Consider the following 23,072-nt stretch of genomic DNA (forward strand, 5'->3'; position numbering starts at 1 on the left):
ACTAAATGAGGGAGGTCAGAGACTCTTTCCAACCTTACCTGATGGCTTCTACTCAAAGCTAGGAAGTATCAAGAAAAGTTCTGGGTGGTGACAGTACAAAAAGGAACTTGAGGAGAAGGAAAGAAAAAGTAGCACTCCTTATTTAATGTGTGGGAAAGATGATATGGGAAAATTCCTGAATTTCTCATCAAAGGCCAATTTCAGAGGGCAGCATAGGGAGTACAATATATACTTCCACCAAGAGTAATGGAGGACAGTGGTGAAAAGACCTATAATTGGGAAGGTAGGCATAATTTAAGACTTAAAAAAACAAGAAAAGATAAAAGAAACCAGGGGTACAGAGAGGAACCTTCATACACCCAACAATAGTCCCACAGGTTGTGACCTGAAATTTTAACATCTAAAAAACCACCCAACCTGGAGAGGAAAAGAGGCAGGGGATGCAGGAGGAGGTGATGGGAGAAAACACAGAGACCCCAGACCATATAATCAGCAACAAAGTGATTGTGTGATGTCTCTTTTCTCAGTTGAGTTAGATATGACCCACTGGTTCTAATGGAAATCAATTTAAATCTATTTTCTTAATCCAAAAGTTCAACTAAATGGATTAGTGGTTACACTTGACAGGATTACATGTTATAGCACAATTTATATATTTCAAATGAACAAAAAGTTAGTATCACTTATAGGATCTTAAGATAAATTGCTTTGAATGTGAGTTTCCTTTCTACAACTTTAAGGTCTACAAGACATATCTAGAAGATTTACTGCTGTGAAATGAAATCAGTTTAAATAGAATAGAGGGGGAGGGGTGCTTGTGTAGCTGAGGGAGTTTCATATGTTCTTTCAACATTCTTAGGTGCCAAAGCTCTTATAGGACAACTTTGATGCTATAGGAATTCTGCCATTTTGCTAGCAGATATGGCTCTTGAGTTCATCACTCCATTAGAACTATTAACTCCATTCATATTATTGTTATAAATCTCACAAAGGGAAGGTGCTTCTGAGTATTTAGGTCCACATTCTATTTTATGCTGAATATTCAGTTTTCATAAATTTTTCTTGGAGGCCGAATTAGCATCCCTGTCCATTTTGTGTCATGTGTGTCATCTTCTAGACCCCAGCTAACTGTGCCATCTCCTACTGTTTTCTGGTATTCTTTGAATTCTTCCAACATGAGGGGCTTCTATTCTTGAACTTGTAGGGGCTGCCATCTTGCGTCACTGTTCTCAAAGTCCAGCCAATCTATTTGTTTCTAGTGTATAAACTTAATAATGAGTTTGTGACCACCCAAAGCACTTAGTTTAACCCATTCCACAACTTGGATGGTACTCCTAAGATTAGCCATGTCACATTTAGATGCCAGTGGTCACAAAATAACATAACTGATATGCAGTTTTAGCAGTCGGTAAGAGGTTTTTTGGTTTCTTAATCTTTTTAAAAATTTCCTGAAGGAGAATGGTGTGGGAGTCAAGTAGTGAAGTACTGGATAAACATTTGTTCTGGAATCAGATGGACTTTGACTCAAATAATGTTTTCTCCAACTGCATCACTTATAATCCAAATATGTGACATATGATCTTCAGTTTCCTTACCTACAAGTTAAAATCCAGCTTGCATAAGTTTTGTCTATTGTTTAAAAAGATAACTACAAAAATATAATGCACTAGGTTAGAATCACGACAGCAAATAAAGTTAGAAAATTAAAATGATGGCAAAGGTTGGAAAGGGGACTTAAGTAACAACAAATGCTTTTGATTTCCTGCTACATAGGTTATATACATACATGGTCTATAGTTGACCATAGTGGCTGACTGCTCGTGGCCCTAATGAGAGCTTTAAGGACATCCTAGACATATAATAAACTAGGAGAAATTGTGGGAAAATGAGAGATTCTTAAATAAATATTTAGAATCTCCATTTATGCTTGACCCTTTAGACATGTCTTAGAACTGTATTTTAACAAATGTGATCAGGTTCTGTGATTTGAATTTCCATAGGACTTCTTTCTGTACATGGCAAAGGCTTTTCAGAATTAAAGTTCTTGTAGACCAGGTAAAAGGAATCTTCCTTCTTTCAATAACCATTATTGTCCTCTATTACCCATAATAATTCATTATTTTGCTATTTGATAGAGGCAAAGGCAAAGTCACATCAGAGCCTGTCTTCTTTAAGGCTTCATATCCTTCCCCTAGCCTCCAGCTGTTTGACACAAAGTGTGAAGTTCAATAAACAACAATTTAGAAAAAATATTCTATGCATCTTTTGCCAAGTTTCCACATTATATCTCAATAACTGACTGTCAAGAAAATGTCAAACAATAAACAGACATCTTCTTCAGAGGTGAAAATTGCCAAGGGTCCCTTTATTCACCTCCTTTAACATAATAAGTCTTGCATAGATTTCTTTCTCTCTCCCACAGAGGAGATTTTGTACTTTGTCCAGGAAGTTTAAGAGAATGATTATTTTCCCATGAAATGAGTCATTAAAAGGCACATAGCCATACTTAACTACATAAGTTTCAGCACTAGATTGACTACGATGAGGAATTTTACAAAGTTTTTCTGAAGATTATTTGTAGCCATAGGAAAAGAACATTAACACTGCTAAGTGTGTTGTATAGATGAGGAAAACTTAGTTCTTGCTAGTAAAACAGCAAATGTTCATGTTATTAAATGTATTGTACTTAAACTCCCTCATATATCACATTTTAAGTCCCCACTGAAAATTTTGTATGGTCAATATTAAATGTTCACACATTCAAATGAATACTAACATTATTTTCTCTGATTACAACTGAACTCTTTTTCCAAAAGAAATTATATAAACCCATGTTCCCCAATAAAAATTATTGTAGTGGGAATGTAAACGTGATAAGTAATATCCTGTATACTTTAAACTGCCTATACTGCCACATTTTCCAGGATCCCTGGAAATTAAAATAAGTACATTTTCATATGTATATATTGGATTTTGGCCCAAGATAACAATCATTTACTTCATTTATATTCTTTCATATCCTGTGACCTTGATTTCAGCATGGATCTCTCACTCTTAACTTTCTACTCTGTTTAGCCATACTCTAAATTTAAAGCCTAAATTTAGGTTATAATCAAGAATAGGAGTTAAACAATAGTTCCTACTTGGAGAGAGTAAAATGGGAACAGGGACTCTGGATTACTTACTTCTTTGTTTTTTCATTAAAAAAAATTGAAGTATAAATATCATGGAGTAAAGCCCCATGAATCATCACAAAATGAAAAAACTCAGGAGACTATCATCAAGGTCAAGAAATACAATGTGACTTGTACTAAAGAAGATATCTCTTGTCCCTTCCCAACCACTGTCTCAGTTCTCTGCACTAAAGGTAACCAATATCATTCTGTAATGCCAAGGAATAGTTTTGAACCTTTTATAAGTACAATCATACGGCGTGTGTGTGTGTGTGTGTGTGTGTGTGTGTTTGCGGTATGCGGGCCTCTCACCACTGTGGCCTCTTCCGTTGCGGAGCACAGGCTCCAGATGTGCAGGCTCAGTGGCCATGGCTCACGGGCCCAGCCGCTCCGCGGCATGTGGGATCTTCCCAGACCGGGGCACGAACCTGTGTCCCCTGCATCGGCAGGCGGACTTTCAAACACTGCGCCACTAGTGAAGCCCGTGTGTGTGTTTTAAGACAATTCTTTGAGTAGTTTTAGATGCATAGTAAAACTGAAAGGAAGGTACAGATATTTCCCATATACATTCTGAACTTACATATAAATAGCCTTCTCCAACATCCTCCACCAGAGTGGTACATGTGTTACAGCTAATGAACCTATATCAACACATCGTCATCACCTGGAGTCCATAGTTTACAGTTTACTCTTGATGTAGTACACTCTATAAGTACAGACAAATTTATGACATCCAACCCCTGGCAACTACAGATCTTTTTACCATCTCCTCAGTTTTGCCTTTTCCAGCATATCATGTAATTGAAATCATACATTATGTAACATTTTCAGATTGGCTTTTTCACTTAGTGATATACATTTAAGTTTTCTTCATGTTTTTCCATGGCTTAATAGCTCATTTCTTTTGAGTGCTGAATAATTTTCCATTGTCTGGATGTAACACAGTTTATTTTTCATTCATGTACTGAAGGACATCTTCGTTGTTCCAAGTTTAGGCAATTATGAATAAAGCTTCTATAAACATTCAGGTGCAGGTTTTCGTGTAGACATGTTTTCAGCTTCTTTGGGTAAATACCAAAGAGTGTGATTGCTAGATCATTTGGTAAGAATGTGTTTAGTTTTTTAAGAAATCAGAAACTGTCTTCCAAAGTGGCTGTGCCAGTTTGCATTTCCCCCAGCAATGTAAGAGAGTTCCTATTGCTCCACATCTTCACCAGCATTTAATGCTGTCATTGTTCCAGATTTTGGCCATTCTAATATGTATGCAGTCGTGTCTCAGTGTTGTTTTAATTTGCCTTTTCCTGATGACATATCACGTGGAACATCTTTTCAAATGCATTTTTGCTATCTGCAGATCTTCCTTGGTGAGATGTCTGTTAAGATCTTTGGCTCATTTCTTAACTGGATTTTCTCATAATTAAGTTCTTGTATTTTTTGGATAACAGTCTTTAGCAGATGTATCTTTTGCAATATTTTCTTCTAGTCTGTGTCTTGTGTTCTTATTCTCTTGACATTGTATTTTGTAAAGCAGAGATTTTAATGAAGTTCAGCTTATCGAGTTTGTTCTCTCGTGGACTGTGCCTTTACTCTTATATCTAAAAAGTCATAGCCACAGTCAAGGTCATCTAGATTTTCTTTTATGTTATATTCTAGGGGTTTTAAAGTTGTGACTTTTACATTTAGGTCTATGAGCTATTTTGAAGTACTTTTGGTGAAGAGTGTAAGGTCTGTGTCTAGATTCATTTTTTTTGCATGTGGATATACAGTTGTCCCCCCAAAAATTGTTGAGAATCTCATCTTTGTTCCATTGTATTGCCTTTGCTCCTTTGCCAAAGATCTGATGACTAAATGAATATTGGTCTATTTCTGAGCTTTCTATTCAGCTACATTGATCTATTTTTTCCTCAATACCACACTGTCTTGATTACTGTAGCTTCATAGTAAGTCTTAAAGTTGAGTAGTGTAAATCCTCCAACTTTGTTCTTCTCCTTCTGTGTTGTGTTGGCTATTCTAGTTCTTTTGCCTCTCCAAATAAATTTTAGAATCGGTTTGTCTGTATTCACAAAATAACTTGTTAGGATTATTATTAGTATTTTATTGAATCAATAAATCAATTTGGGAAGAAATTACATCTTGACAATATTGTCTTTCTATCCATGAACATGGATAGAATGTGTTTAGTTTTTTAACTAAACACATTCCTCCAGTTATTTAGTTATTTGATTTCATTCATCAGTGTTTTGTAGTTTTCCTCATATAGACCTTGTACATATTTTGTTAGATTTATACCCAAGTACAGTATTTCATTTTTGGGGGGTGATAATGTAAATGTCATTTCATTTTAAATTTCAAATTCTACGTGTTTATTGCTAGTATATAGAAAAGCAATTTGACTTTTCTATGTTAACCTTGTATCCTGAAATCTTGCTACAATCACTTATTAGTCCCAGATTTTTCTTTTTCTTTTTTTTTTTGGCAATACACAGGTCTCTCACTGTTGTGGCCTCTCCCATTGCAGAGCACAGGCTCCGGACGCACAGGCCCAGCGACCATGGTTCACAGGCCCAGATGCTCCACTGCATGTGGGATCTTCCCAGACCGGGGCATGAACCTTTGTCCCCTGCATCAGCAGGTGGACTCTCAACCACTGTGCCACCAGGGAAGCCCCCCAGGATATTTTTTTGGTAATACTTTCAGATTTCCTGCATAGATGATTATTTCATCTATATTTAAAAAGGCAGTTTTACTTCTGCTTTCCCAATCTGTATACCTTTTATTTCTTTTTCATGTCTTATTACATTAGCTAGAACTTCCAGCACAATGTTGAAAAGGAATGGTGAGAGGCGACACCCTTGCCTTGTTCCTGATTTTAGTGGGAAAGCTTCAAGTTTCTCACCATTAAGTATGATGTTAGCTATAGGTCTTTTTGTGGATATTCATTATCAACTTAAGGAAGTTCCCCTCTATTCCAAGTTTATTGAGAGTTTTTATTATGAATGGGTACGTTTTCTTCACCTATTGATAATATAGTTTTTCTTTATAGCCTATTGATGATGATAGATTACATTAATTGATTTTCAAATGTTAAATGAGTCTTGCTTACCTGGGACAAATCCCACTTTGTCATCATGTAAAATTCTCTTCATACATTGTTGGATTTGATTTGCTACTATTTTGTTGAGGATTTTTGCATCAATATTCATATTCATAAGAGATATTGGTCTAAAGTTTCTTTTCTTGTAATGTCTTTGTGTGATTTTGGTATTAGGTCATGCTGGCCTCACAGAATGAATTAGGAAGTCCTATAAAGGTAATAAATGTGTCCTTCTTTCTCTAGAGAACTGATATAATTTCTTCTTTAAATGTTTTGTAGACTTTACCAGTGAACCTGTCTGGGCCTAGTCTTTTCTGTTTTGGAAGGTTGTCAGTTATTGATTCAATTTGTTTAACAGATATAGTCCTACTCATATCATCTATTTCTTCCAGTGTGAGTTTTGGCAAATTGTATCTTCTAGTAATTGGTCCATTTCATCTAGGTCATCAAATTTTGTGGGCATAGAGTTTTTCTTAGTATGTCCTTATTAACCTTTTAATTTCCATGGGATTTGTAGTGATTTTCTCTGATTTCCAGTGTTAGTAATCTTTGTCCTCTATCTTTTCTTCTTAGTTAACTTGGCTAGAGAATTATAGATTCTATTGATCTTTTCAAAGACCCAGGTTTTGGTTTCACTGATTTTTTTTTTTTTCTATTGGTTTCCTATTTTCAATTTCATTGATTTCTGCTCTACTTATTATTTCCTTTCTTCTGCTTCTTTTGGATTTAATATGCTTTTCTTTTTCTAGTTTCATGTGGTACAAATTTAGATTATTGATTTTAGATCTTTCTTCTTTTCTAATATATGTGATTGTTGCTATAAATTTCCCTTTAAACATTGTTTTTATGCTACATCCCACAAATTTCAACAAGTTGTATTTTCATTTTAATTTAGCTCAAAATATCTTTTGATTTCTCTATACATAGCAGTAAAATAATCTTTGTAAAATATGAAAATTTAATCCTATCATTTCCCTCCTTTAAACTCTTCAGTGGCTCCAAAGATAAAGTCCAAAATCCTATCATGTCTTGCAAGACATATGGTATGATCTCTTCCAAAAACTCCTTATTGAAGTTCTTTACACAAAATATACTATGGTTATAATAATACACAACATAAACCGAACTAGAGATCGTCACTTTTCTTGATTTATTCATCCACCTGACAAATACAGAATGCTAACCACATTAGAATATGGTAGTTCCATATGTATTTTCTCACTTAATCTTCAGAAAATTATTGGAAATACGTTCTATTCTTACATTTTTACATATGGTAAAGAGTGAAGCTCAGAGAAACTAAGAAATTCACTTAAAGTCACACAACTATGAAATAATGGAATTAGAAATAAAATTTGCAAATTGTTCTTCAAAACTCATTCTCCCATTTCTTCAAAGGCTTCTAAAGTTGTAGTATAATGAAAAAAGATAAGGCAAACAGATTGAATAGGATCAGAATTTTTGAAAATTCTGGCCTTCCCTTCAGATTACCTTGCCCACAACAAACTATACCTTTCTTAAGCAATTCAAGCAGAGATTACACAACTAGGAAATCTACACTTGGTATTAAAATTTTGCCATGTTATATACATACATTTGACAATGATTTACTCTCTGTGGGCATTCTGCATTCTTACATAATATTGTTATCAACATTGTACATACACTAGAACATATATGTCCATACTCTTAGATAATCGATCAGAACAAGGGTTCTCTATCTTTAATAGGCCTCATTATTCCCACTATTGGACAACAGAAAAATTTTAGCTGGACACATAACTGACCACCTGGGAATACATTTTCCAGCCTCACTTGTAACTTGTGTGGCCATGTCACTAAATTCTCAATCATGGTATATGAGCAGAACTAATATGTACACCTTCCATATGACTTGTTTAAAAGTAAATTGATTGCCTGGGATTTATTTCCCCTTCTTCCCATAAATCAGCATATGGATACTGCAGCAATCTAAATTTAACCATGAAGACAAAATCAATACCCTAGGAAATCATACAGAAATATAGAATTAGCCTAGGTCACTAAATAGACCAGGCAGTACTTGAAAGGGAAATACACTTATATATCTTTTACTTTGTTAAATAAAGTAGCTTAGTTTTTACCTTAACACATTTCCCAAAAGTCAAATTCAGGGCTATCTCATTATGTTTCAAGGAATCTCTATCATATTTAATGCACATTTGTTCACAAACTGTTTTGTTTAAATCATACTTCCCTAACCATACATTTTTAATATGTTCTTCACATAGTGGTACTCAATATATATTTGTTGATATATTTGTTTTCATGTTTATGAAATTAACATAGAAAGGAGTTTATCACCTAGTTAAATTCTCTAAGGACTCACAGTCTGAATAAATAGTTGAACATTAAACGGCTGGTTAGCAATGTCTAGAGCCTTGACACTTTGGCCCTTCTTCCTCTCTGTTTTCCAAAAGACAGACTGATTGTCTCATTTTTTCAATTCTTTGATTTATGGTGATTGATTCATCATTTAAAAATGCATGCCTAAGTAACAAAATTCAATGACAGGTTTCAGATCTGCAATTCTAGTAAAAATTTTAGTATGTAGGACTTCTCTTGTATTGGAGAGTCTGTGATAGTTTAAATTATCTTAGGTAATTGTCAATTACAGAATCATGCTGACTTCTCAAAGTATTTCTTAATAAATTAGTTAATATATATATCAAAACATAATCATTAAATAAGCACTAATCCAATAGAAATATGAGGTTTCTATGTAATTTTATATTTTCCAGTAGCTACATTAAAAAGAAGTAAAAAAATAAAATATATTTACTTAACCCAATATATTCAAAAAATTATTATTTAAGCTTGTAATCAATATAAAAATTATTAAGGAAAATTTTAGGTTTTTTTTCCTATAAAGTTTTTAAAATATAGTGTCTATTTAACACTTATAGTACATCTTAATTTGTTTCTTTTTTTTTTTTTTTGCGGTACGCGAGCCTCTCACTGTTGTGGCCTCTCCCGTTGCGGGGCACAGGCTCCGGACGCGCAGGCTCAGTGGCCATGGCTCACGGGCCCAGCCACTCCACGGCATGTGGGATCTTCCCGGACTGGGGCACGAACCCGTGTCCCCTGCATCGGCAGGCAGACTCTCAAACACTGCGCCACCAGGGAAGCCCGTACATCTCAATTTGGACTAAATTTTTATCAAAAATATTAATGTGTATACAGAGTTCATAAAATTTACACATGAACAATTAGATTAACAAGCTCAAATGATTCCAATCATATTTTTAAATATTTTAGTTTTAAAATTAAAATAAATACAAAATAAAATTAAAAATCTAGTTCCTTAGTTCCACTAGCCTCTTTTCAAGTACTCAATAGTCACATGTGGCTAGAAACTATTATGTTGTATAGTGTGGAATTTTTTGTTGACCATTTTCATGGAGATTGAAAATGTTCATAACTTATTGGTAAGAAAGTGGTCATATTTTTTAAAAGGTATTTTGATATCACAGTTCAGGTATCTTGTTGTGCGAACATTACTACATAGGGAATATTTCAAAAAATAAGAACTTTTATTCATTCTTACTTAAGTTATTATTTAGCCTTACTTAAGGCTTTGGTCACTAAGATCCAACCACTAAGCCACAAACTATAGCCTGAAGATACTGATGGATTTCTAAGAATATTAAACTTGCTCTTAACTTGTCAAATTCTGATTAAATAGGTTTTGTATTTTTGCAAGGTCTATGGGTAGAGGATAGAAATTTCAATACTTCTTTTAATTTATTTTGTTTATCTAATATAATACAGTGGAAAATCATATATATAAGAAATTTCCAGAAGAGCAATAAGATAAAATTATAGCCAATGGAACTGTTGCTTCAGCAGAGATAGAATAATAGGGGTCAGATTTACCTTCATGACTGAACTAACTAAAAAAATGGACAGAATATATTAAGAAGAAACAAAACAAAACAAAACATTGAAGATACCAGCTATCAGGCAACAAAGGACAGTAATCCACAAGAGATGGGAAACGAAAGAGGTGAGCTTTGTGAGTGCCCAGCTTTCCGGCTGGAGAGAGTTTCCTGTCTGTGGCTCAAGGAGGGGGACCTAGGGAACTAAATACTTTCTCTGAGATGAAGAAAATTGTTATTCGGGGAGGACAAGGAGCTAGAGTTTCCAGAGTAGGGTACCAGAGAGGAAAGAACTCTTCAGAGAAAGAACTTCAGAGACAGCAGAGAAAAGCTCTCATGTCTTAAGCTTTGTATACTGGTCAGCATATCTGTGAGAGGATAAATACCCCAAACCCTGAATAAACAATGGAAAGGTTTAGAGCAAACAATCTTCTGAATTCTCACAGTGTGTGAGATGGCTGGTTATAACAGGCAGAATGGAAAACTTCTTAAGTGACAAAGGAACATTATGCAGAATAATCAGAATGGTTTTGCCTCAATAGTGGGACAAATTATACCTAGACTAAATGCTGTTCTGTCTTTGTATAACAAAGATTAAAAGCAAGCCTTGAAGGATCAAAAGTTTCTAAACAATTTAAATGCATTGCCAAACAAAGTTCAAAATGTTTGTAGGACTTCAAAAACACCCAGTACTCAACAAGGTGAAATTCTCAAAGTCTGGTAACATACACAACATTTCCAGGCATGAAAAGAAGCAGGAAAATAGAACACTTACTGAAGAGATAAATCAGTAGATGGAAACCCAAACACAGGTATTAAAATTAGCAGAAAAGGGCATTAAAGCAGTTATTATACTTGCATTCCATATATTCAGAAAGCTACCTGGAGACACAGATGATATAAAAGAGACCCAAGTTGAAATTTTAGAGTTGAAAACTACAGTGTCTGAGATACGAATAATATTTCAATAGAATTATTGAAATTTCTATCCTCTACCCATAGCAGTTACATAGCACCTGTCTTGTGACAAATACTTTACATGACAGCAGATTAGACATTGCAGAAGAAATAAAGAGAACTTGAAAACACAGCAACAAAAACTATTTATAATAAAATATACAGAGAAAAGGGAATGAATAAATGAAAAATGTAAGTTTTGAGACAACTTTAAATGTCTGAATATATGTGTAATTATATTTCATAAAGGAGAGTGGGTGGGTCAGAAAATTATTTGAAGAAGAATACCTGATTTTTTCCAAATTTGATGAACACTATAAATCACATATTAAAGAAGCTCAATAAACCCTAGTACATTAAGGTACAGAATAATCAAAATGCCAATAACAAAAAGAAAGTCATAAAAATAGCCAGAGAAAAAGACATTTTGTACAAAGGAACAAAAATAACAATGACAGATTTCTCTTCAGAAAATGATAACCCAAAGATAGCAGAGCAGCCTCTTTAAAGTACTGAACAAAAATTACTATTACTCTACATTTTGATACCCAGCAATAATATCTTTCAAAAACTAAAGCAAAATGAAGAGTTTTTATACATACAACGTCTGAAATAATTTATCACCAGCAGACCAACGCTACAAGAAATTCTAAAGGAAGTCCATCAAGAAGATGGAAGAGGATACCATGGAGATACCACCTGAACTGACAAAACTTTAGAATGATAACTATAAAGATAAGCATAAAAGTTTTTTTATTAGCATTTATAATATCTTTAAAGAATTATTGGTTATTTAAAGCAAAAATAATTACAATGTATCATGTGCTTTTTTTAGCATATGAAAAAGTAAACTGCATGACAATAATAACAAAATTCGGGAGGAAGAAATAGAAGTATACTATCATAGAACTCTTATACTATATATTAAATTTTATAATATAACTTGAAAGTATGTTATGGCAGGTTTAAGTTGTAAACCCACTGAAATACCATAAGAAAGAGTTATGGCTTATAAACCAGCATAGTAGATAAAAGGGATTCATAAAAATACTCAATCACAAAGAAGGTATACAAAAAGGAAAAAAAAAACAAACAGATAATTAGTAAAAAAGAAGAGCAATATGGTAGATTTAAACTCAACCATATCAATAATTATATTAAGGTAACTGGTCTAAACAGCTCCAATTAAAAGACAGATTTTAAGATTGGATTAAAAAAACAAGATTTTTTAAAAACCCACTTTAAATAAAATGAACTATACTTCACAGGAAATGAGTTGGGCTTCCCTTTATGAGAAAAAATAATATTACCTAAGAGTTACATAGCATTTGTCTTATGCCAAATATAGTATATATTAATGTTTATGATATTCTTATGAGGTAGACACAGCCATTATGCCCTCCCCCCTCTTTATTTTTAGATTAGGAAACTGAGGAATAGAGAAATGAGCCAAATTTTTAGGCTGTACAACACTGGTCTGATATGGTCAACCAGTGGGAAGACTGGGGCAGAGTGATGTAAAGGTTATTTATAATGGGAGTGTGGCATGGACAGAGAGACAAGGCTCTTTTAACTGCTTCTGTAAGTAAGAATAATTGAAGGGTAGGACAAAAATCCGAACAGAAGTTTTAGAAAACTTTCTCTGTGTAATTCTGAGCAATCATTCCTCCTTCTCCCCAGAGTAGCTTATAAATATCTATACATTTCTGCAAGGATTTTAGCATCAGAATGGAGTGTCTTTGAATGTACATCAGACAACAGTTCTTTCATATGGGACACCTGTTAATTTGCGTTACACAAATACACTCTGAAAATACACTATATGGATCACCGTGTTGTATAAAACAGTGCTATGTAAAATGTGGTCTACAAATTAGTATCAGTCATCAATATTTTTTTAAACAAGTCAATAATGATGTCAGTCCAAAATTTGAAAGTAATTTAATTTTACAGTGTTGTACAAAGTATTGATCTTGAAACAAATTGGAAAAACAAAAGAAACTAAAACAAAGAAACAAACACCTGATTCTTTCCATCAGAGAGTTTGAAAAGCCATGGACTGAAACTTTCCTTTGATTATCAGATTTCCCCTTTTCATGGTTTTCTTTTGTAGAAGTGCAGAAGAACCCTAGGCATTTTTGTTGTTGAACGTTAAAAAGACATGTCTCTGTAGACATTACAGTCAAATGGCTAGGCTCTTTTCCCATTAGTGGTTAAGAATAAGGACTTTGGAATCAAGCAATCCCAAATTTCAATCTCATCTCCACCACATAGTAGATATGTGAACTTAAACATGTCACTGAATTATGATGTGTCTTTGTTCAAATAATAACTACCATACCACTATAAAGGTTATTTATTAAAATGAACTTTAAAATATGTGTAAAATGACAATGAAAACTCTTAAAATTCCATTAAACTCTGCATTGATGTACAAATGTAATCTATGTAGTTATATTGGTTTGATACATGTCTCTAGTGCCCCCTAGGGAATCTTGGTCATCTTTTCTCGTAGAAGATTCTTCACTGTTGATCCAATCTCTAGATGATACTTTAAGTATCAATTCTTCAGGATTTAGGGTTTTTTTTTTTTTTTTTTAGATAGTTATAAGGGTGGAAGAACTGGGACTCATAGCTACAATCTTCTTTTAATTTTATCAAGCATCCTTTTCTTTCCCATGACATCTAAATATTTCAGGTCGGTGAAGGGACAGACACGAAAAAGTAGATAAGCCAGGTTCAAGTAAAGATTCATATTATATCTACAAGGACTTTTTTCTTACTCCACAAGACCATGCTTCTGAATCTAGACCTCACTGTCACACGCCATTTTTATTTATAAGGACCACTTTGAGGATGGAGGACATTCACTTAAGGCTTAAGTGATCAACCGAGATAGTGATGAGCTATGTGTATTAGTTTCCTATTATTATTAATTTTAAAACATCTTTATTGGAGTATAATTGCTCCACAATGGTGTGTTAGTTTCTGCTTTCTAACAAAGTGAATCAGCTCTACAGTTGTATTTCTTTTTATGGCTAAGTAATGTTCCATTGTATATATGTGCCACATCTTCTCTATCCATTCATCTGATAATGGACACTAAGGTTGCTTCCATGTCCTGACTATTATAAATAGAGCTGCAATGAACATTGTGGTACATGAGTTTTTGAATTATGGTTTTCTCAGAGTATATGCCCAGTAGTGGGATCGCTGGGTCATATGGTAGTTCTATTTGTAGTTTTTTTAAGGAACCTCCATACTGTTCTCCATAGTGGTTGTACCAATTAACATTCCCACCAACAGTGCAGGAGGGTTCCCTTTTCTCCACACCCTCTCCAGCATTTATTGTTTGTAGATTTGTTTATGATGGCCATTCTGACTGGTGTGAGGTGATACTTCATTGTAGTTTTGATTTGCATTTCTCTAATATTAGTGAAGTTAAGCATTCTTTCACGTGTTTATTGGCAATCTGTATATCTTCTTTGGAGAAATGCCTGTTTAGGTCTTCTGCCCATTTTTGGAACGGGTTGGTTTTTTTTTTTCTTTTTGATATTGAGCTGCATGAGCTGCTTGTAAATTTTGGAGATTAATCCTTTGTCAGTTGCTTCATTTGCAAATATTTTCTCTCATTCTGAGGGCTGTATTTTGATCTTGTTTTGGTTTCCTTTGCTGTGCAAAAGCTTTTAAGTTTCATTAGGTCCCATTTGTTTATTTTTGGTTTTATTTCCATTACTCTAGGAGGTGGGTCAAAAAGAATCTTGCTGTGATTTATGTCATGGAGTGTTCTGCCTATGTTTTCCTCTAAGAGGTTTAAAGTGTCTGGCCATACATTGAAGTCTTTAGTCCATTTTGAATTTATTATTGTGTATGTGTTAGGGAGTGTTCTTATTTCATTCTTTTACATGTAGCTGTCCAGTTTTCCCAGCACCACTTACTGAAGAGGCTGTCTTTTCTCCATTGTATACTCTTGCCTCCTTTATCAAAAATAAGTTGACCATATGTGCATGGGTTTATTTCTGGGCTTTCTATCCTGTTCCATTGATCTATATTTCTGTTTTTGTGCCAGTAACATACTGTCTTGATTTCTGTAGCTTTGTAGTATAGTGTGAAGTCTGGGAACCTGATTCTTCCAGCTCTATTTTTCTTTCTCAAGATTGCTTTGGCTATTTGGGGTCTTTTGTGTTTCCATACAAATTGTGAAGTTTTTGTCCTAGTTCTGTAAAAAATGTCAATAGTAATTTAATAGGGATTGCATTGAATTCGTAGATTGCTTTGGGTAGTATATTCATTTTCACAATGTTGATTCTTCCAATCCAAGGGCATGGTATATCTCTCCATCTTTTTGTATCCTCTTTAATTTATTTCATCAGTGTCTTACAGTTTTCTGTATAGAGGTCTTTTGTCTCCTTAGGTAGGTTTATGCCTAGTTATTTTACTCTTTTTGTTGCAATGGTAAATGGGAGTGTTTCCTTAATTTCTCTTTCAGATGTTTCATCATTAGTGTATAAAAATGCAAGAGATATCTGTGCGTTAATTTTGTATCCTGCTACTTTACCAAATTCATTGATTACCTCTAGTAGTTTTCTGGTAGCATCTTTAGCATTCTCTATGTACAGTAGTATGTCATCTGAAAACAGTGACAGGCTTATTTCTTCTTTTCTGATTTAGGCTCCTTTTATTTCTTTTTCTTCTTTGATTGCTGTGGCTAAAACTTCCAAAACTATGTTGAATAAGAGTGGTGAGAGTGGACAACCTTGTCTTGCTCCTGATCTTAGAGGAAAAGTTTTCAATTTTTCACCATTGAGAACAATGTGGGAGGTGGGTTTGTCACATATGGCCTTTATTATGTTGAGGTAAGTTCCCTCTATGCCTATGTTCTGGAGGGTTTTTATCATAAATGGGCGTTGAATTTTGTCAAAAGCTTTTTCTGCATCTATTGAGATGATCATATGGTTTTTCTCCTTCAATTTCTTAATATGGTTTATCACATTGACAGATTTGAGTATACTGAAGAATCCTTGCATTCCTGGGATAAACCCCACTTGCTTATGATGTATTATCCTTTTAATGTGCTGTTGGATTTTGTTTGCTAGTATTGTGTTGAGGAGTTTTGCATCTATGTTCATCAGTGATATTGGCCTGTAGTTTTCTTTCTTTGTGACATCTTTGTCTGGTTCTGGTATCAGGGTGATGGTCACCTCATAGAATGAGTTTGGGAGTGTTGCTCCCTCTGATATATTTTGGAAGAGTCTGAGAAGAATAGGTGTTAGCTCTTCTTTAAATGTTTGATAGAATTCGCCTGTGAAGCCATCTGGTCCTGGGATTTTGTTTGTTGGAAGATATTTAATCACAGTTTCAATTTCAGTCCTTGTCATTGATCTGTTTATATTTCCTATTTCTTCCTAGTTCAGTCTCAGAAGGTTGTGATTTTCTAGGAATGTCCATTTCTTCCAGGTTGTCCATTTTATTGGTATATAGTTGCTTGTAGTAATCTCTCATGATCCTTTGTATTTCTGCAGTGTCAGTTGTTACTTCTCCTTTTTCATTTCTAATTCTACTGAGTTGAGTCTTCTCCCTTTTTTTCTTGAGTCTGGCTAATGTTCTATCAATTTTGTTTATCTTCTCAAAGAACCAGCTATTAGTTTTATGGATCTTTGCTTTCACTTCCTTCATTTCTTTTTCATTTATTTCTGATCTGATCTTTATGATTTCTTGCCTTCTGCTAACTTTGGGGGGAGGGGTTATTCTTCTTTCTCTATTTGCTTTAGGTGCAAGGTTAGGTTGTTTATTTGAGATGTTTCTTGTTTCTTGACATAGGATTGTTTTCATAAACTTATCTCTTAGAACTGCTTTTGCTACATCCCATAGGTTTTGGGCCGTCGTGTTTTCACTGTCATTTGTTGCTAGGTATTTTTTGATTTCCTCTTTGATTTCTTCAGTGATCTCTTGGTTATTAAGTAGTGTATTGTTTAGCCTCCATGTATTTGTATGCTTTAAAGATATTTTCCTGTAATTGATATATTGTCTCATAGCGTTGTGGTTGGAAAAGATACTTGATAGGATTTCAATTTTCTTAAATTTACCAAGGCTTAATTTGTGACCCAAGATATGATCTATCCTGAAGAATGTTCCATGAGCACTTGAGAAGACAGTGTATTCTGTGGTTTTTGCATGGAATGTCCTATAAATATTAATTAAGTCCATCTTGTGTAAGGTGCCATTTAAAGCTTGTGTTTCCTTATTTATTTTTCCTTTTGGATGATCTGTCCATTGGTGAAAGTGGGGTGTTAAAGTCCCCTTCTATGACTGTGTTACCGCTGATTTCGCCTTTTATGGCTGTTAGTGTTTGTCTTATTTATTGAGGTGCTCCTATGTTGGATGCATAAACATTTACAATTGCTATATCTTCTTCTTGGATTGATCCCTTGATTGTTATGTAGTGCCCTTCTTTGTCTCTTGTAATAGTCTTTATTTTAAAGTCTATTTGTCTCATGTGAGAATTACTACTCTAGCTTTCTTTTGATTTCCATTTTCATGGAATATCTGTTTCCATCCCCTCACTTTCAGTCTGTATGTGTCCCTAGGTTTGAAGTTGGTTTCTTGTAGACAGCATATATATGGGTATTGTTTTTGTATCCATTTAGCCTGTCTACGTCTTTTGGTTGGAGCATTTAATCCATTTATATTTAAGGTAATTATCGATATGTATGTTCCTATTACCATTTTCTTAATTGTTTTGTGTTTGTTACTGTAGGTCTTTTGCTTCTCTTGTTTTTCCTGTCTAGACAGGAGACAAATCTCCTGTCTAGGCAGAAGACAAATCAAGAGACAAATCTACCATGGTAACAAGTGCTAAAAACTATACTGAAAAACAAACAAACAAAAAAACGGACAAACAGAATCATGGGACAAATGGTAAAGCAGAGCTATAGAGACAAAATCACATAAAGAAGCATACACATACACACTCACAAAAAAGAGAAAAAGGAAAAAAATAATGGATTTGTCCCTGCCTCTGCGTGTAGGTCACCTGAGGGCGTCTGTTCTTCGTCCAGACAGGATGGGGTTAAAGTAGCAGCTGATTCGGGGGCTCTGGCTCACTCAGGCTGAGGGGAGGGAGGGGTATGGATGCGGGGTGAGCCTGCAGCAGCGGAGGCTGGAGAGACATTGCACCAGCCTGAGGTGTGCCATGCGTTCTCCCCGGAGAAGTTGTCCGTGGATCACAGGCCTGGCAGTGGCGGGCTGCACAAGTTCCTGGGAGGGGAGGTGTGGACAGTGGCCTGTGCTCGCACACTGGCTTCTTGGTGGCGGCAGCAGCAATCTTAACATCTCATGCCCGTCTCTGGGGTCCGTGCTGATAGCCGTGACTTGCGCCCTTCTCTGGAGCTCATTTAGATGGTGCACTGAATCCCCTCTCCTCGCGCACCTGGAAACAATGGTCTCTTGCGTCTTCGGCAGGTCCAGACTTTCTCCTGGACTCCCTCCTGGTTAGCTGTGGCGCACTAGCCCCCTTCAGGCTGTGTTCACGCAGCCAACCCCAGTCCTCTCTCTGAGATCCTACCTCCGAAGCCTGAGCCTCAGCTCCCAGTCCCGTCCACCCCGGCAGGTGAGCAAACAAGCCTTTCGGGCTGGTGAGTGCCGGTCAGCACCGGTCCTCTGTGCGGGAATCTCTCTGCTTTGCCCTCTGCACCCCTGTTGCTATGCTCTCCTCCGTATCCCTGAAGCTCCCCACTCCACCACCCACAGTCTCTGCCCACGAAGGGGCTTCTAGTGTGTGGAAACCTTTCCTCCTTCACTGCTCCCTCCCACTGGTTCAGGTCCTTTTCCTATTCTTTTGTCTCTTTTTTTTTTTCTTTTGCTCTACCTGGGTATGTGGGGAGTTTCTTGCCTTTTGGGAGGTCTGAGGTCTTCTGCCAGTGTTCAGTAGGTGTTCTGTAGGAGTTGTTACACATGTAGATGTATTTCTGATGTATTTGTGGGGAGGAAAGTGATCTCCAAGTCTCACTCCACCATCTTGAAGGTCCGAGCCTGTTTCCTATTATTAATATAATAAATTACAACAAGCCTAGTGGCTTAAAACAAAACCAAGGTATTATATATGGAGGGCAAAGTAAGGGCTAAAATCTAGGTGTCAGAAAAGTTGAGTTCCTTCTGTGGGAACTCAGAAGAGAATCTGTTTCCAGCTTCCAGGGGTCAACTGCGATTCATATCTCAAGACCCTTTCTATGATTTGCAAAGCTTATCATTACAACCTCTGCTTCTATTGCCACACCCTGCCTTCTCTTCGACCTTTTCCCTTTACTCTTATAAGGACACTTGTGTCCTACATTAGCCTGCCAGAATAATAACCGTCCATCTCAAGACCCTTAGCCTAATCACACGTTCAAAATCCTTTTTGTCACGTAAGTTAACATGATGTGAGAACTCAAATTGCTACTCATTTTACATCTTGAATAAGTTGCTTAACTTCTCTGAGTAAGATTCTTCTCCCTTATACTTGGGATATTAATATTTCATAGAATTTTGGGAACGATTAAAAATATATCTAAAGTGAAAGGCTAGAAGTAATCACTGAATAATTTCTTGTGGTTAGAAGGACAGTTGAGAGTGGTCTTAGTTGTATCCTCAGGACCTTTCTGCATTTGTTAGTGATTGTGTGCTGGAACCTAAAACATTCAGCCAGCAAGAGAAAATCTCTGCTATTAACTGCCAGCCCCTCATGCTTCATCTTCTCTTCCTCATTTTCAACACATTTGCCAATCAAGAATTTATATCTTCTATTTAAGTCCTTTGAGGTACAGTAATCAAGCACAGCCTGTGTGGTCTGAATAGATTTCTTATTTTATGTACATTCTTATACTAGTTGCTGTAACTAGGTTGTATATTATATATTTAAATAAAATAATGAATTATTTTATATGAGCACATTTTATCTCCATTTATCGAGTATAAGTGGCAAATTAAAGCAACAACTTTTATTAGTTTCTCAAAGGTGTGAGATAAAGGATATTTATATGAGTATGTGTGACACCAAATTGTATTTATATATCTCTAAAATCTACCATCATTCATTTTCCACTGATTGAAAAAAAAAGTCTTAGTTGACAGTTCTGCCAACACACGAATTAGTTCTCAGTTGCAGAGTTTTCACTAAGATTCTACTTACAAACTCTGTTTTATTGTTAGGTAGCCTGACAAGGATGTATCCATTTTCAAATGCTGAACAGCTTAGACAACAGTGAGAGATTTTTTTGTTTCTTTTTCATTTCATTTCACATCATTTGAGTTGGCTAAGTATAACAACTTTTTCTTTTATGTTTTGGGTTTTTGTTGTTGTTTGTTTTTCTGCCAGTGTTTCACTGGGAATTGGATTGCAGTTTTCATCTTTTTTTCTGCCTGGGTGATACAATGAATAATATCTTCACTGACTTACAAAAAGAGAATGACAAGTGTTCTAGTGAATGCCCAACACATTTAGAGGCTCAATGTTGGTTTTAGGAATGAACATATAGATATATTTGTGGAACTAAGGAAGGAAAAATGCTTTTTAATTCCTTTCAATTATCTTTCCCATCATTTTTAGTGTCCACAAAATGTTCCATATAAGAATTAGTAATTTTCCAAATCTTTCTTTTGTCAATAGGTTGAAAAAAGAAAGGAAGATAAAAAATTTGGAATTATTACAGTATAATGGAAAATGGTATTAGGACTGTTAATAAAACTACCAGTGTTCTTTCACATTGTGCGTACATGAAAACATGGCATTTCTCTGTCCCTTGATTTCACATGTGGTCACGTAATTTGATTTTACCCATGAAATAGGAACAACAGTGATGAGTCATTTGTAGACAGTCTTAAGAGACAATGGATACTTCATAAGAACGTTTTATTTTTTCTCTAGTATAGTGCCTGGCAACATTCAAAATGCTGTAGCACCATTAAATTATGTGTCTAACTGACTTAAATGAGCAGGAAACACCTGATGACCCAAGATGGACAAACAGCAACAGTAGGAAATGATTCTTTGTTATTTCTAGCTAGAGATATAGAGTGATTTGTTACAGAAACAAAACCTAGCTCGGTCTAATTGACATCTACACCTACGTTTGAAGTTCTCTGTAATTTCCAGCTATTATCTCTTAAATATTATTACTCAATTTTAATTTAATTTAAAATATTAATGTTTTAAAATAATTATTTTATTTTCCAGAAACTGAGCTCACTCCAGGCAATATCTTAAGTATACTTTATATACATTGATTAACATATTTATGAAAAATTTTATAGATAGGTTTTGTTAGCCCTGCAATACATATGAGAAAATTGGAGTTCAAGAGGGTTTATGTAACTTGCATATCTTCTAATAGTCAGTAGTAGTAGCACAATTAAGTTTGAATCCAGATATGTGTAACTTCAAAATCTGGAGTCTTAATCATATTTATGTTCTATACCTGTTCTGAACTTACATTTTAACATCTGTAAAAATAAACACATAATTATTTTCTTATAGAGATTTTGTGAAAGTCAACTGGGACAACAATGAAGGTAAAGTCCCTGACACAGAATCAACTCAATAAATTATAACTTCTTCTTTTATCTTCCCTTAAAGAGAAGATCAGGTTTGATGTCAAAAATAATGTGAAAGAGAGAAAAGAACAAGATGTAACAAGTTGGCATTGGAGAATCATTTTTGACAAAACAACTTGGTTATTTTCCTGATTTTAATTATGTAAGCTCCACTTTTTTTGCATTTGGTAAAACACTGATTAAGATGATTACCATTTTTTAAAGTTCTACATAAAGAGGTAATTTTTCATATTATATTAACTAATATACTCTGTTCTCATACATATAACAAATACTATAAACATCTTTTGTATAAACACATATCCCCTATCTTGGATTTTAAAGGGGGAAATAAGGTTTAACATTGTACACCTGACACTTAATAATTCATTGGAAGAATGGGAAGAGGGAAGGAAAAGGGAACTGAATGATCAATATACAAATGTCTGCTCCTCCATCTTCTATGGATTAACAATCTACAAATTGTCCTCACTAAAATTCATCACAAAAATTCCTGAGTACCAGTACAAAACTAATACAAAACTCTTACACAAAACTCTAAAACAAAATGACCTAAGAGCTTTGGAAAAGAAAGCTGGAAATATTTGGAATGAACTCAGGAAAGTTATTTCTATCTAAACAGTAATTAAAATAAACTTCTACTCTTAGAAATAGAACCACTGGAATGGTTAAATGAACTGATGCATGTGTACCATGGAATGCTTCTTAGCAATAAAAATGAATGAACTATTGGTAATAAGCAACAACTTGGATGAATCTGTAGGGAATTATGCTGAGTAAAAAAGCCAGTCTTGGGCTTCCCTGGTGGCTCAGTGGTTGGGAGTCCTCCTGCCGATGTAGGGGACATGGGTTCGTGTCCCGGTCTGGGAAGATCCCACATGCCGTGGAGCAGCTGGGCCCATGAGCCATGGCCACTGGGCCTGCACGTCCGGAGCCTGTGCTCCGCAACGGGAGAGGCCACAGCAGTGAGAGGCCCACGTACCGGAAAAAAAAAAAAAAAAGCCAGTCTCAAAATGTTCCATACTATATATTTCACTTACATAAATTCTTAAAATGACATTTTAGAAATGGAGAACTGATTAATTCATTGCCAGGGGTTAGGGGTGAAGTGGGAGCAGAAAAGAAGGGGTATGATCATAAAAGGGTAACATAAAGGATACTTGTGGTGATAGAGCTGTTCTGTATCTTGACTATGGTGATAGATACACAAACAGACCCATGTTATAAAATTGTGTAGAACTAAGTAGACACACGAGAGTACAAATAAAACTAGGGAAATCTGAATAAGGTTAGTGGATTATATCAATGTCAATATCCTGGCTGTGATAGTTTGCAGGACGT

At 35.1% G+C, this 23,072-nt stretch overlaps 1 pseudogene; it reads right to left on the reverse strand.

Moving 5' to 3' along the window:
- Positions 1-742: 742 nt before the first annotated feature.
- LOC112392749 (ubiquitin-conjugating enzyme E2 variant 1 pseudogene) lies at positions 743-1,214 on the reverse strand (annotated as a pseudogene).
- Positions 1,215-23,072: the final 21,858 nt, after the last annotated feature.

This window comes from Neophocaena asiaeorientalis, unplaced genomic scaffold, assembly GCF_003031525.2.
Source record: "Neophocaena asiaeorientalis asiaeorientalis breed wild unplaced genomic scaffold, Neophocaena_asiaeorientalis_V1.1 scaffold15, whole genome shotgun sequence".
Classification (NCBI taxonomy): domain Eukaryota; kingdom Metazoa; phylum Chordata; class Mammalia; order Artiodactyla; family Phocoenidae; genus Neophocaena; species Neophocaena asiaeorientalis.